Consider the following 16,311-nt stretch of genomic DNA (forward strand, 5'->3'; position numbering starts at 1 on the left):
GATGCCTGGCTGAGCGCAGGAGCAGTGCAGCATTGCAGAAGGGCTTTTGTGGAGATAAGAGGCTCTTCCCACTGACTCCTGCTGTTGATTTCTGTACCCTGACTTCTTCCTGCACAGCCCCAGGCTTCTAGTGCTGCTGTGATAGACATCCACTTTACATCCAGCCTGTACTGCCCAGCCGGGGACACCCTTTGCTGGCCTTTGGTCACAGTGGGGTATGGGACAAGCAGCTGAAATACTCCAGTGTCCCAGGCCTTGTTGTACAGAAACGAGAAGTAAACAAGTAATCAGCCCTGTGTACAAGGCCCCGGGGCTGAATATTTCTCTACTGGAAGGGAGGTGTTATGTGACAGCAGTGTGCATGTTATGGCTGTCCTGCACAGCCCTGTCATAGCCGAGATCAACCTGAAACTTGTTCTGATCCCTCTTTAAAGAGACAACAATCTGGGAACCCAAACCTTCTCTCACCTACATTTAATAGGGCAGTATGCAACTCTTCACATCAGTCAGGTGTAAAACTCTGTTCCCTGCCCTTGGGGGCTAGCTGGCATTCTTCAGAGTGAAATGTACCTTTCCCCAGAGCTTACGTGCTGCCTCCATCCATTAAAATCACACACGCTGCAGCATCCAAATGGATCAGCTGTAAGTGGGATACTGCTGCCTATCGGCTGAGATTGGATGGGATAGCACCTAACCAGCATGGTTAAATGGTCCTTTCCTTAGCCATCCAGCAATGGTACACGGACAGCACATACAGCAGAGAATGGATGTGCTTTCACTATGACAGCTGGATTCCCCACATTTGGGCCTGGCTGCTCCATGTAAGAGGAGGCATAGAACCAGAGCACAGAGCAGCCAGCACTCAGCCCTGCAGGAGCTGGCTCTGCTCTGCCTGCTCACACCCTTAATGAGTGTCACATTAGTCAGAATCTACTCATGTAGAAAGATGGCTCTTGTCAAGAGTTAATTTTTAATAGGTAAATTCAACAGAGAATTTTAGTAAGAGATAAGATTAACCCAATTCAGGTATTCCAAACATAGATATCATCTCTACATTAGTCTGTCTGGCTCTTTAAGCATTTCTTTCATGTCTATTGGTCTATATCTGAATACTCCATCGTAGAACTGATGCTGCATTCTTCCTCCTATTATCTGGGCATTAACTTTCTTAGACAATCCTAGCTTTGGGGGACACTAATGCTTTGCTATATCAATGCTTTTCAAACTGTAAGCTTCTCTGAGGGACGGGAAAATAGCAAGTTGCAGGGTGGGATCCACGTGCCTGGTAAGGAAGGGAATCAGTGCCAGCAGAACTAACACTGCTGGCTCAGGGAATGAAGTCAGACCCCCAGGAAGGCAAGCAGGACTCACCAGGGACTGGGGTCAGCTTCATTTAACCATTGGCCACTTCTCAACTGTCAAAATCACATTGCAAGGATTCATGAACAAATTTTACTAATAAAAGTAAAGTCAAGGGGGTGAACAACCATCTGATTAGTTTGCAGTGGAGAGCAGAAGCAGCCACAAAGCCCAGAATGGCTGATGACACTTTGCTTTTAGAGGTGCCATTAAAGTCTGAATGAAATGTTTGCTTTTCAAAGAAATGTTGAAAAGTCTCCAGTAACCATTCCTTCCTTCTTCCCTTCACCCTTCCTTCATTCCTACCTCCCTTCCTTCTCCTTCCTGTAAGTGTTTCAAGCTCTGATTTTGGTCAGCAACTGGGAAAATACTTGGAAAGCCCATCTAATATTTACAGATGGTTAGTGGCAGGAATAGTAACTTCCTTTTACATTTCCCAGTGGGTGTTTCACGCTTCATATTTCTCTGAGCCTGTCACCATGTGTGACATCACTCCAGGAAGCCAAAATAAGAATGAATCACTTGTGAAGCTCCTGCATCTCCTCCTGGTCAGCTTTTCCAAATCTCACCAGAGGAGGCTGATAAAGAAGCAGGTTTCCCTCACAAAGACCAGATAAGGCTGCAGACATGGTGTGTCTGAAGGGAGCTCTGCTGCACTCCCTGCAATGCCTGGGGCCATGCGTGGTCAGCACTGTGCCCAGCTGGATCACCGCTCTGGGAACATTGCTCCTCTCTTCTATTTTTAAGGGACAGAGATCATTCTCTGAGGAGTGAACAAGAAATATGTAAAGAGTCACCCAGTCTCTCCTACAGGATATTTTTTCATTACTATCTAAGGGGAGGTCACTGCATTATGTTGTCAGACAGTCAGATTTTCCATCTGCTGAGCCAAAATCTGAGCCAAATCTTTCAGTTCTTTCTCAATCAACATTCCAATTGACCTGTCATTACTTCTAAGTAAGTAAATACAATCAGATTACAGCCAGGTTAAAATAAGAGCAGAAGCTCTTTGGAGGATGGGTTACTATGTGAAATGCTGTTGCCCAGGCAGACCCAGTTCTGCTTTTGGAACATCACTGGCATGAATCGATAGCAAAGGCTGCATTTCCCTGGAGACCCAATTTGCTGAGCTCTGGGGTCCCATTGCCCACACCAAGGAGTTCAGCTGCTGCGCGGGTGCAAGGCCGGCACTGCAGGCTGTGCTGAGCCTTGGCAGTGTTCTCACCTTCTCTACTTTGATTCTTTCAAAAATCAGGGCAATACAAGCCCACACAAGCCCTCCTCCAGAAAACACAACTTGTTTTGACACCTATGGCATGATGGGGTGGTATGATGATCTCTAGTGAGCCTTTCCCTTACACGGATCTGTCAGTTCTCTTCAATCTGTGATTATTCTTACAAAGTTCCTTGCAACATGCATACCCCGAGCCCTCAAAGATCTGCAGTCCGCTCCCACGAGCAGAACCCAGCAGTGCACCCCCAGGCTGCAGCACCCTGCAGTGCCCCATCATCTGCAGGTGATTTCCCCTGATTCACCCACTGTTTTGTGCAACTCAAATTAAAAATGTAGAAGGAGCAGCCCTGGCATGAATGTTAATCACCAGTGTTTCATCCTCAGAAACATGCTGCAAATCCCTTTGAGCCTCGGCTCTTTCTCAGAGTAAGAGCGGATTAGGGACAGACTCGCTCCTCTCACTCTGTTTGTGGTGGAGCAAAGTTCCCGCTGGCTGCCGGCAGCCGAGGAAGCGAACATCACTTTGACATCCACAGCCTTCCTCAGGGACCCATCTGTGATACTGCAGCACCAAATCACAACGAGCCCCACATCACTGCTGGCTGCAGAGGCTGCACTGCTCGCCGTGGCGGCGCTCAGGAACCGCAGCACTGGGACCAGCATGGCAAGCGGTGTCTCATCAGCTTCTGCACGATGGGAGAATTGTTGCTACAGGAAAAGAGCAAAGGACACTGCTGCTTTGACAACCACCTGCTGGGTGGCTCTGGGAGAGATGCGAATGCAACCAGTAACCCCTGGCTCCCCAGAGCCTGGGCATTGCTTGGGTCTTAATGAGAACTTTGCCTTGGGCCTCCGGGGCACTTTGCACACAGGAGGTGGTGTTGTGGGCCACGTGTTGTAAGGCAGGCCTCTATGTTCAGATAGACACATAGGTGAGAGAAATCTGGCAAAAGTAACCCCAGTTCTGCTGCTGGCATCCCTACGGAGCAGCAAACACTTCTGCTGTCCGTGGAGCCACAGAAAATGTTACTGCCTAATATCTCCGTGTTCATGGCCAAGGGATTATTGATTCTAATTTCAAACTTAAATCAAGAAAGAAGATTCATTAGAGAAGCAGTGCCGTTCATTACCTCACAATTCATTAAATACAGAGGAGTCCACATCTCTGGCAGAATGGCTTTAAAATCAATGGAGGAATATTTTTATGAGAAATTACAGATAAAAATTAAAGGCATTTAAAAATGAGTCTGCCAGGAGTTCGAGCGTTACTGAGAGAACTAAGGAAGGGGAAAGCACTCACCAGATGCACTTGGGAACAGTTTGTCAAACAGGGAACTCTGGAGGCTCATCAGGAGTCACTGATGGCAGAGCTGCACAGCACGTCACACGAGTCACAGAGCAAGAAGAGACACCCACAAAAAGAAGCAGTAGTCCAGAAGCCATGAAAGCTTAAGTTGTGCAAAACCATGGATGCAAAACCAGAGGGAAGCTGGGAGCCCTCTGGCAGCTACAGGAGCACAGAGACCTCCCAGTCACCGTCTGTACCTCTGGACTCCCATCTGTGGGGCTGTGCAGTGAGACAGGAGCAAGACCACCCAAACCCAGCTGGCATCTTCCACAGCCTGCACACATCCTTTCTATCCAGAGAACAAAGGAATCAGGATTTATTTTCCTCCTAATAAAGCAGGTTTATGGGCAGCCTTCCTTCTGTGTGTTACACCACTGAACTGAAAGCAATGACAGACAAAAGACTACACAAGGTCAACTGACGTGTCGCAATCTCAAGCTCTTATGTTTGGTCCAACTAAGTGTGACTTCTTTGCCATTAAAATGGAGGAATTATATAACGTCAGTTGAGGAAAGACTAGCAAAATCACAGGTCCAGGGCTGGAGCATGCTGAAATGGTGCTCCTGGGCAGGGCAAAAGAGCCAGGCCCTCAGCCCCACAGCTCCCCACAGCTCCTGCCTGGAGCAGCTCCCCGCAATGCCTGCTGATGCCATCTCTGGTTGCTCAGAGGCATTTTATACCCACCCCTCATGAGCATTTAGCGATCACTGAGACATTCCTGTAAATCAATTTTAAACAGGTGGGGAACATTTTCTTAAAGCCTATTTTGAATTTGTGAATGCTGGAAGCCTCATTAGAAGAATTACAAGTAAAACACCATTAATGTGTCCAACAAAAAGAAATTAATTCTGAAGATGAACTACAAATGAACTTAAGATCAAGAATTGTCTGTGGAAATCGCATTGTGATGGAGAGAATAGTGAATACTGGCAACTCAGGACAAGAAAATGAGGCAGAATGATTGAGTAAATTACTTCTGCATGTGCTGTAGTTGTGGCTGGGCTGAGTCTGCCACTGGGACGTGTGCTATTACTGTAGAAATAAACATTTTTTGTTTTCATGTCCTGACCCAGCATTTCAGCAGTGGTTAGACTATTTTTCAAGACTGTAAGAAAAGAGAGGGGATAGATGAGAATAAAAGAAGAGCATCAGGTCAGAACCAGCTCCCAAAAATGGAGGTTATAGAGAAAACAGCTCCAGCTGCGTGCTGCTCCCAACCTGAGCTGTACCTCACTCGGCTGTGGTGGGACAGCCCGTCATCCCATCCTGCCCCCCAGGCTCCCATGCTCATAGGCTGCCCATGCCCTGTGGCTGGTGCCCATGCTTTGCTCCCAGACCTCAAGAGAGGGAGCATCATTATCTTCATTGCTGTACTCTGTGGGAGGTAAAGATGTTATCACCAAAACGATGAAAACAAAGGCAAGGTGCATGCATTGCTCCATCAGGAATGGAACAACATGAGCACAGCCCGCTGTGTTCCAAGCACCACTGCATGGCATCATCAGGCAGTGGGAGAGCACACCCCACCCGGCAGGACTCGCTGGTGCCCTCCTGCTCTCTTCCAATGGCAAAACGACCGTCCGTGCCACCAAAGCAGAAGCTTTAACGAAGCCGGGTGGCCGTGCCGGGCTGTCCCGCTCCGGGCTCCATCTGCCCACATCCTCACTCACGCGCTCCCCTGCATTGCTCGCGGGTCTCTGTAGGTGGCGAATGCTCCCTTGGTTAATGAAGCCACTACTCAACGTTTCCACATTCGGGTATGCGCTTCTTGACTCGAGCGTACACTCAACGTTCACATGTGAGCATGACTCTAATTTCTGTTATCTCGGGTGTTACAGTTGGAAAGATGAGCACGGTGGGAAGGCAATACAGGAGTGATAGAGCAAAAACACAAACAGGAAAAAAAATGCTCACCCATCTCTGAAGAGCTCAGCTCACAGGGAAAAGCTCCACCAGGGACAGACCTCCAGGCAGAGGCCCTTCCCCCGTGGCAGTCAGCCCTTAAATAAGGTCTAAGAGCGGTGCAGCCAGGCTCCACTCCTTCTGCTCACACCGCTGAATTGCCTTCACCTGTGCTCCCAAGGCTGACCGGCCCCTTCCCCAGGTGCTCAATCAGTGGTTCAGGCCGTGGCTCAGCACTAACTAGCAATGGAATTAATTGGTAATTAGCCAACAGAGAAATCCAAAATGATCAAGGATGTGTTTCTCAAACTTCCCAATTGAAAAAAAAATAAAATCACTGCTCGGCTTTTTCTGATTTTGCAAATACAAACCAAGATTTGTGGATGTGGAGATTTCAAGCACTTTGTTCACTTCTGAACGTTTCAGGTTGCTCTGACCTCAGCCTGTGCTTTGCTTTCTCTGAGGGATCCAGGTGCAATCTGGGAGTAGCAGCTGTTCTCCCTTCAGCCCAGAAAACACCTGAGAAATAGCCATTTAATGCACAGGCTTCAGATTTTGGACTGTTTTTGTATTTCTCATCTCTGAGTTGACTTAGGACTGACGCTACCAAAATAATAGCACAAGTTATATTTGAGGCTTCGATACGTCGTGATGTGACGCCCAAGGGCCAGCAAAGGGATGGTGGCTGACTGCAGGCAGTGGATGCAGCTCTGTTGGTCAGGGAGTGCCCGCAGACACCTCCAGCACTCAGCCAGCATCTCTCCTTGGCTGGGCTTTGAAATGAAATGGACAGGGGGAACCTCAACAAAAGCAGGAACCACTCCTGAGACAGAGTCCCTCCAAACGTACCTGAGCAGAGACCCTTCAGTGTGGCAGCACTGGTGCTCTGAAGACCTCTGCATAGGCTCCTAATGGTGTGTATTTTGCTCCACAGAGAGTGGAACTCCTCTGTATCCCATGAGACCACATTGTGAGCCCCGCACCCAAGAGATGGAGCTGTGCAGGTAATGCAGTGCCCACAGCAGAACCACCCTTCGAGTCCTGAAGCCCTCCATGGAGGGTGCCTTCCTTTTCTTACCAGCTGATTTTCTCTCTCTGGGTCAGGATGTTTAAATCCGATGCAAACCTGCATACAATCAGTTTAATTCAGATCCACAGTGCGCTTTGAAACCCTCAGGTAAAAGGCAGTGTATAAATGCAATGCCTTACATTTCCAAGAGGAGTTGGGCAAGATAAGAAAAGTTCCACTCCCCCGTTTGTGTTTTAGGCAGATTGGAAGGATCTGGGACCGAAGTACCTTCCAGGATATGTTGAGATGTAGGCATTCCACTTCCATTACTCGGGACAGAACTGCACTGTGTACCCAACAGCTCTGTGTGAAGGCCCTTTTTGCTTTGTGACCTCTGCTTCACAAGCCCGTTTGTAATTTAGGTAATGAGGTGATGTGTGTATGCGTACCCACGTATGTGAAGGGCTTTATGCCTAGCTTCATTTTAGAAATAAAGAGTTTCCAATGCTGCAAACAATTCTGCGTTCACTCAAATGTATGTAATTAATGCCATAGAGATCAGTGAAGGAAAACAAAGTGCTTTCCCAAAGAAGATGGGACCATCCTCCATTACCAAGTCAGGATTCGGCAGAGATATTCCTCACGTGAGTGCTCAGGGGAGAAATTCCCAAGTAAGTAAAACTCTCAGTAAGAACTGCTGCTTTTCTTCAGTGTCCATTTTGCTTTCAGCACAGCCTCGTTTATGGGATTTGTTGGAGTCCCTCTGGAACGCTCAGCTGTAGAGTGTAAATTAAGTGGGGTGACACAACATGGGTCCCTTCAGTTCTTGTGTCCAAAACCCCTCTGTGTGCATCTGGATGGATCTGAAGGCCGGGCAGACCCACGGCACAGCACTGCGCCATGGGCGCGTTACTGCCGCAGCGATTTATCTCCTGGAGAAGCCAGGTTCTCACCGGGCTGCAGAATGCATCTGGACCGGCCTAATGAGCACATTCCTCACCATCAGAGGCTGCGGAGGGCTTGCAAATATTTCAGACGTGATTCACACAGCCACAAGGTCTTGTTTACTGATATGCTACTATTTATACCTATCTCAATTAGAGCTCTTTGGAAAAAAAATAGAATCAAGGATTCCAGCACTGGCAGCGCTGATGGAAGTGAGTATCACCTCATTAAGAAGGTTAGGAAAACAACATTAATAATTTTGATGGCTTCTTTTGGGCATATTTATGTCCCAGCCCGTGCCCGGCTCCATCAAGGCCCTGTGCAGGGCGATCCTGACAGCAGTGAGGTGGATGCCCAGCCAAGCAGCCACCAGCCCTGCTCCTGTGGGCCAGACCAGGCATCGAGGGGACCTCAGCAGCAGCGAGAGGTGCCCAGCACTGTGAGCAGGGCTGTGCTGAGCCCAGCTCAGCTCCTGCAGCTCTGGAGCAGAAATCTGGCCAGGTACCGCTGTGTTCCATCCTTGGGCTCAGAGAGGTGCAAAGTGCTGTTTCCTCGGGCCTTCATAGTAGAATTAAATACCAAACATTGAATGTCAGATGAATGTATGCACTCCTTCTGGTCTGTGAGGCAGCTAGAACTTGTTAAGGTTCAAACAGCACTGCCCTACTGAGCCCATCAGAGAGGGGGAAGCCTGCAGATGAGCGCGAACATTCATGTGGCAGTGAGCACTGACACCAACATTCAGACATTAATTAGTGGTGGAAAGGAAGCACAGTGGTCCTTACGTAGCATTTTAAAATTATGGACCCATTAAATAATAAAGGTTTTGTTCCTTTATTACACCATTAATAAATTTTAAACCACCGTATCTATAAAAAAACATAATTCAGTCAAGTGGAAAGCAGAGTAATGCGGGTTTAGGAGTGCAACAAATTATAAATGCTTCCTACTTTATCAGCATTACAGAATACTATTAATTTTAAAAATAGCTTTTAAAAACATATGTGGCATGCCATAATGGAGACGGCCGCGTCTCAATACATCATCCCAACCACTCCTTCCACAGCAGTGAGTTATGCAGGCGTGCCAAGCTCTGTTCTGCAAATCTGGTCCATCCCACACTGCAGCTAAAAGTTAAAGGAAGCGGTTTTGTCGTTGGATTCAGGGCTGCGCTCTGCTGGGACCTCAGAGCAGGGCTGCGTACAGACACACCGAGGGGCAGGACAGGACGCTCCCTCCCGCTGTGCCTCCCAGGGCAGCAGATACCCCAGCACACCCAGCGCCAGCTCCAGGCTGACCATTAGTGCTCCTTTTCGATGGTTAAAAATAGAGAGGTTAATGGAAAATGCTAATGTAACAGAGTTGCTGCTTTAAAATACTTTGTCTGTACATGTTTTCAGTGCTAATTGGCATGGGTGTCCATAGAATGGTGCATTATGCCTGCCTAAATGATGAAGGAGGCAGTTGCCATAGCAAGCAGTGTTTTTATTGACTGCTTAAAGGAAAAAGACACATAAAACCAGAGGTAAGGCCAGAAAATAAATGAGAAAAACCCTTGGGTAGCTCCAGCTTACACTCGAGCTCTCTTTCATTCTTCTTGTGTTATTATTATTCAGCTGCACGGTTCTGTACTCTGCACAGAGCAGCAGCTGCAGCCCAGGCAGAGCTCTGCACCCCATGGGCAGGGACACAGGGGGAGAAGGGCACAGAGATACAGGGGCTTCTTCTGCACGCACTGAGGTGCAGCTCACACTCACACTCACACTTCTGCAGCCGCACCACTCCTGGCTTTCCATCTGTGATATTTCAGTGCAGCACAGACTGCATGCACTGTACTTGCAGAGCAGGATGGTACTTACAGAGCATGTACCGATGCACTCATGCGTTCCCTGGTCACATTGTATTTTATTTAATAACATAAGAATATCCCTAAATTTAATCACAGCTTACTGGGTGCTAATTCAACCAAAAAGGCCAGAATTTGCAAGAAAGCAGATTTTCTCTGTAAGCATTAGAAAGCAGACATTTTCTCTGAGCAGTAGAATGGTGATCAAACTCTAGATCAAGCTATAATGCTAAGGTTAGCAAAGTCATCTATTTTATTACTTTACCACTTACAAAAAGGAGAATTGTCCACCTGGAAATGGCCATCTCCGCTCCCCATGTCCAGATCTGTTCAGCATCCTTCTGCTCGTGCCCTCCCGCAGCACTCCCAGGAGTTTAACCGTGCATTCATCCTTGCTCTGCCATAGCCATGCGCAGGGCCCTCTGACAGGACACACACCTCATACTGGTGGCCATGAGCTGCTCCCAGAGGAGCACATTCAGTCTGTTTGGACAGCACTCAGCGTGCTCCAGGCTGTGACAGCCATCTCTCATTTTTCCTATTCTATTATGATCAGCTCCTATTATTCAAGAGTATTTCAGCTCCGTTCATGATGCATGCACAAATGTTCTGCACAGCCATTCTGAGAGTAAACTATCCAGTTCAAATGCAACAAGATCATTCCTGCTCCGAGCAAGTGAGAAGAGACTTTCTATTTTGCACATCACTGAGCTCTTTGTTTTGGCATTGTTTATTTTGCTGAGCCTACTTGATAGAATTAAAATATTACTACACCGGTGCTATTTAGGTAGTAACCAGAGTACGTCTCTCATTTATATTAATTTCCCAGGAGTGAGACATTTCGAAGCCCAGTCAGAGAACAAAAGTAACTTCAACTTTTAGAAGGATGAAACACCCCTTCCCCCCCTCTCAGACTTAGGTGCAGTTACAGACTTCAGTGCTGCGTTCCCCAGCAATCACCAGCACTGCTCAGTGCATGGCAGCCCCCGCCCTGTCCTTTGGTCCCTCTCCTGCTCCTGCACTGCTTCTCCATCCTCTCCTCTGTGCTCTGGGTGTAAACGCAGGCAGGGCAGAGTGCAGCTTTTCTCAAGCCAGGGGAAATCCTGCTGGGAGAGCCCCAGGGCGGTCAGCACACAGAGGTTTCAGGAAGGAGTTTGCTTTTACCAGTGCATGCAGCGCTGCTCTGCTGTGCGCAGACAGGTCACCACCAGACACCCCAGGAAACGAGCATAGCAGCCTGCACGTCCCTGCTCCAGGATGGGGCACCGCATGGGCTCAGTGCCCACGACCTGCTGTGTCTCTGTGACCTCTGCTGTGGGACAGGGAAAGGAAACGTGCCCCTAATGCTGATGTCCACATGGCAGAGGTCAACAGTGACGAAAACACAAAGGCTCTCTCTGGGAAGTGTCATTCAGATGTGTTTATCTCCACATGGGCTCTCTGTGGACAGAGATGTGTCTCAGAACCCCATCCATCTCAGCCCCGACTCCGACCACGAGCTCCCTGCAGCAGCCCCAAGCCCGGAGGAGGCATCTTTCCTGGTGACAGGTCTGAGGAGTTACAGCACCTTAAATCAAATTAGCAGACAGCATTTGAGTGGGAGCTGCTCCGAGATGAATGAGCTGGCATTTTTAAGGAGTAACAACGAGGTAATAAACAAGATTAACACAGAACTAATGGATGAATGGAGACAAATATGTGGAATGTCCATGTAATGTCACCGGCGTTGCGTGCCAGACTTCTGGCAAAGTGTCTGAGAAGGGGGTGGGTGATTCTCACCTCCTAAATCACCAGCATAAATCCTACCCTGCGTTCGTGGAACGTGAATGGTCTGCTCCGAAAAAGGGAAAAAGGAAGGGAATTGAGCACCAGAGGGACGAAGGGCTGCTCACTTCAGCTGCTCCGTGCCTATGAGCCAGGCTCCAAACGGCACTGTGCTGCCCAGCAGCGCATGATGGAACACACACAGCAGTCAGTCCTGGCCTCAGAAGTGCGCCCTCAGATACATACCCTCAGTTACATGCCCTCAGTTACATGCCCTCAGATACATGCCCTCAGATGCATGCCCTCAGATACATGCCCTCAGATGCATGCCCTCAGATACATGCCATCAGAAATGTGCCCTCAGAAACATGCCCTCTGAAAATGTCCATGTGCTCCAGGGACACAAAGCTGGCTCACACAGCTGGCTTAGGGAAGCAAGGAAATGCAGCCTGGCACATTGATTCCCCATCGCATACCCACACCCAAACAAGGGGAAGCAGTTCTCCTTTCTTTCCACCCAGAGCAATCTCTTTCAAACACTAACCAAGCCCACAAAGGCCCATAAACGCCCATAGCAGGATGAAGCAGAGATTTCAGCATGTCAGCTCTCTGGGTACAGTCAGGGGTCTTTGTCACTTTTGGTTAAACATCAGTTAAACAAAGGAGACCGTTGATTTCTGGGCAGACTTAGCACTCACAGAAGTCCAAAAGCCTTTTTGATGGGAGATGACGGTTTTGTGGCTGTAGCTCTGAACCCTTGCAGCTCTGATGCAGAATGTCCCAGTTACTGCAAGCAGGCCTCGCTCAGTTCCTCTCCCTTCAGATTTATTTGGACAAAATGTTGAACATGTGGGAAAAGCAGATCAGCTGTGGAGCTTTGGAGCTCCATCAGACCGTGTGTGCATCAACCCCACGTGCTGCAGTGGCTGTGGGGAAAGGCGCCCCATTGCTGGCAGCTGGGCTCACCTCTGGGCATGTAACTCACGTCGAAACCCTTCTGCACTGCTCCATGCTCTCACATGGAGCAAATAATGGAAACTCTTACACTTGTGACACTGTTGTTACTCATAAATAACCTGTGTGGCATTGGGATGCCTTTCATTTTTAAGTGATGCATGGATTCCGCTTGTGAGAGCGTTTGATAAACTGGCTGAAATATAGGGAAATAAATGCTGTCTTGAAAATCCATCCTGGTTTTTAAACTTGTGGAACACGGGCTAAGCTGGATGGATTTAGAAAGGCCCTACAGTGTTATGCTATTCAACGGTAAACAGCATATTTCTTGAGTCCCTGCAGAAACAGGACAGCCCGGGGTAACACAATTTTCTTTTGCTTCCTTCCAACAATGGCACACTCCCTGATTCAGAGGGTGATTACTGTTTATTACCGTAGTAAATGGCAGCCAAAGTATAGGCTGGAGGTTCTGCAGTGCATCACTTATCTCAGAAAGCAGAACACCTACCATCAAACTACAACAAGTCCTACAAAGAAGAATGGGGGTGAACTAGGAACGTGTGAAAGGCACTGCTGGGACGCTGTGACATACGTTATACATCCACAGCTCAAAGATGAGGATTGATGTCCTCCTCACAAATGATACTGAGAGCAGTGCTCCATCCTGGTGTGTCATGGGGCAGCAGCAATGGGGCTGTCTTGGCAAGTGCTGATGTGAAGTTCTCCCAGAGAAGGACTGGAGTGGGAGCTGTAAGGGGGACGTGGGTTGGTTTGTTGATTGAGAAGGTGCTTTGTGGGGAAGGAATCTTCGTTCCAAGCACTGTTCTGCCTGAGATTCCTGAGTTGTTTTCAAGTGTAACCTTTGAAAAGGTAAAAGAGAACTCCTGTTGTCAAAATGAAAGCCTATTTAATCCATAAAACTATATGCGAAACTCCAAAGAGGCATCAGATAAGGCTATGTCCAGTTTGCTGCAGGTTTTCTTTTTTAACTACAGCGCTCTGCAAAATTTCTTCTGTTACGTTTGTGTTGCTGCACAGCTCCCGTTTCTCTGATGGTGGAGGTTCAGCCTGGCGTGGCATCCCCACCTTTAAATACAACAGCTCCAGCAGTGGGACACGGACACAGAGAGTGACACAGAGATGTGACAGGACTGAAGCAGAAGGGCACCACAACACTGTGTCCATCTGTATGTCCATCTGCACGTCCTGCCATGCCCAGCAAGGAACCGGGGCTGCTGGCCCATTCTCTAACCAGCTCCTGCCACTGGAAGGCTGATGATGGGCGGTTCCAAACCTTCCTCCTGTCCAGCACAGCCCCGCACCACCATATTCCCATGGCTGTTCCACTTGTGGCAGCTCAGCCCGCCTTGTCCCCTCGCCCTCCACGTGCATTTTCCAGCACACGATCAGCCGATGTCCCCACAGCCATCTGCGGACCTCTGACAGCCACAGACATCAGCTGAAACCTCCCTTCCCCTGGAGCATCTCTCTGTGGACACTGCCTTGCCTCTCTGCATCCCCCCTCGGCTCTCCCAGGAGGTTCTGTTCCCTACCAGCCCCATGCTGGGCACACTGCAGAGCAGCCCCAGTGCCGGCTGCACTGCTCAGGGCACTGGAACAACTCCCACAAGCGCACGGTGTGGGCAGCAAAAGAGGGAAAAGTCTTTGATGATTCAAAATAAAAAGGCAAAAAAGATTATTCATCTTCTTCGTCGATGCTATTTGTCACTTCTGCACTGGTAGTATTGCCGAATTCAGAGGCTGAGACTGATGCACGATGTGAAGAGCTTTACTCACTACAAATAATCCTTTGATGATGAAACCAACTGCGTAAATCTTTGGAAGGAAAACCTTGCATGAATGTGGCCAAATTAGGAAAGCCATATCACAACAGCTGCGTTCACAACCACACGCATTGCTGTTTTATTTTTCAATCTGCATTACTGGATCTATTTTTGACTACAAACTGGATGACTCACTTGATCACTACCAGTGAAAAAACCCACTGTGCTGCCACAAAATACCTCGTTGAGCTGAAGATGAAGGTGCAGTTTGTTGGGTTTCTTGGTGGTGGTTTGGCTTTTTTTTTTTTTTTTTCTTTTTTGCTCTCTACATCTCTACAAACAGCCACGGGCAGAACCAACACATGCAGGGATTCAGCTGGTTGCGTTTGACAGTCAACAGAGGAGGGGCTGCCAGGCTTTCATTGCTACCTGTCTGCCTTTCTGGTCAGTTTCTTCCAGCTATTTTTCTGTCTTTCTCCTTCAATCAATTTGTTCTTATTGAGGATCCGGGAAATGAACATTTCTTCAATGATATTTCAACCAAATCTGCATTTTCACTCCTATGTTCATAGAAGAGGGGCAAAACCAAACCAGCCGCAGAGCAGCATTTCTACTTCATTTATCCCTTCATATTTGTACAAAAGAGAAAAACTGAAAATCAGCCAGGAATGCAATACCACAAATGCTCTCATTAGAGACCATATCACAGTTTGGAGTGATCCCTTTTAAGCAAAAAGCTCTCCCCAGTTTGCAGCACATGAGCAGTGCTCAGCAGGCAGCAGCCCACAGCAGCACCCAAGCTCGGTGCTCCCGGTGCTCCCAGAGCCATTGGACACTGCCTGCAGGCACAGTTTGTCCACAGCATCGCCAGCACCTCAGGTCATTCTTCATCACCACTGTCTCTGGACAGACTTACGCTTGCCTCAGCCACAGAGCAACCAAGCAGCAATGTTATATCAGCAGCACCAATGGGGCCCTGTGCTGCTCTGGGATCATCAGTGAGGCTTGTGCCAGCCCAGCTGCACCACCTCCCGCGTGCCATGGGAGGACTCACAGGGCAGCTGCAAAGCTTTGCTCCTCTTTCTGCAGCGACACTTCTTATTTCTTCACCACAGAACAGGTCAGTATAAATTCCAGGCAGGAATTTGGCCCTTTCCTCCTCGTGGGACTCCTGAAGAAATCAAGAAATCCTGGAGAAGGACCTTCCCACCCTGCACAGCCGCTCTCCCGCAGGAGACCTGGCCATCCACCTGAGAACACAGACTGCGACCTGAGTGATGTGTGCTTCTCGAGACACATCTGTCACAGGGAGGGGTGTGCTGGGAGGGACAGCCCTGCACAGACAGTGCCTTCCTCCCCTCTCCTCAGCCATTCCACTCCACAGACAGGTGGCTGCAGGCATGGAGGAGACAGCGAGTCTGCCTTCATCTTCAGCATCTTGTCAGAAGGGGAAAGGATCTCCGCTAGGTTAAGGGGTGATCACTAATGCCCAGGTGTTACTGCCACTACGTCAGCCAGCAGCTGTGCCTGCCAGACCCCTCTGAGCCACACCAAACTCAGAGCACCCCTGGGTGACCCCAGCGGGGCTCTGGCACACACTGCTGTGAGTCAGCAGGGAGCTGAGACCCCACCAGCACGGCATCACTCCCCCTCGTCCATTTGTCGTCAATTTATGGGCTATGACTACTGCGGAGATTTAGCAGCGTTTAGTCATGGGGTGATTTTGTCTCTTCCTAGCACTGAGCTAAGTATAGCACAGTCATTATTCAGAGGCCGTCGGTGATAACGGTGCTGGCGACCGTCCTGCCGCCACTTGGAGCGCTCAGCTGCTCCGTGGGCTGACTGCCGCCTCCAAGGCTGTGCTGGGATGGCTGTGTCCTGCAGAGCGGCACTGCGCTCCCTGTGCCCGGCCACCCCCGCGCCGAGAGGCTGAGATGCCTGGGCACAGCTTCCCTCTGCCAGCAGCCATCGGGTGTCCCTGAACATCAGAATAATCTGCCCTTGAAACTGTCCCCTCTGGCTATGATTAGCTGCAGTTTGCTGCGTGGGTTGAGTTTTTCCTGTTATCATCAATTACAATAATCCCAGATGTGTTTTGCTATAGGTAAAAGCATCTGAAACTTCCTCAAATGTTGGTTTGGTTATCCTCTAACAGTATGCCTGATT

The 16,311-nt window shown here is 48.9% G+C and overlaps 1 long non-coding RNA gene across 3 annotated transcripts in view; it reads right to left on the reverse strand.

The window, feature by feature from the left end:
* The window catches only part of LOC107054402, a 139,582-nt gene extending 133,661 nt beyond the window's left edge, over positions 1–5,921 (reverse strand). For all 3 annotated transcript variants that reach the window (XR_006931376.1, XR_006931379.1, XR_006931374.1), the window contains exon 1: positions 5,856–5,921. This is a non-coding gene — a long non-coding RNA (uncharacterized LOC107054402). The remainder of the gene's footprint in view (positions 1–5,855) is intronic.
* Between the last annotated feature and the right edge of the window lie 10,390 nt (positions 5,922–16,311).

The sequence above is a fragment of the Gallus gallus genome, chromosome 12 (assembly GCF_016699485.2).
Source record: "Gallus gallus isolate bGalGal1 chromosome 12, bGalGal1.mat.broiler.GRCg7b, whole genome shotgun sequence".
Taxonomy (NCBI): domain Eukaryota; kingdom Metazoa; phylum Chordata; class Aves; order Galliformes; family Phasianidae; genus Gallus; species Gallus gallus.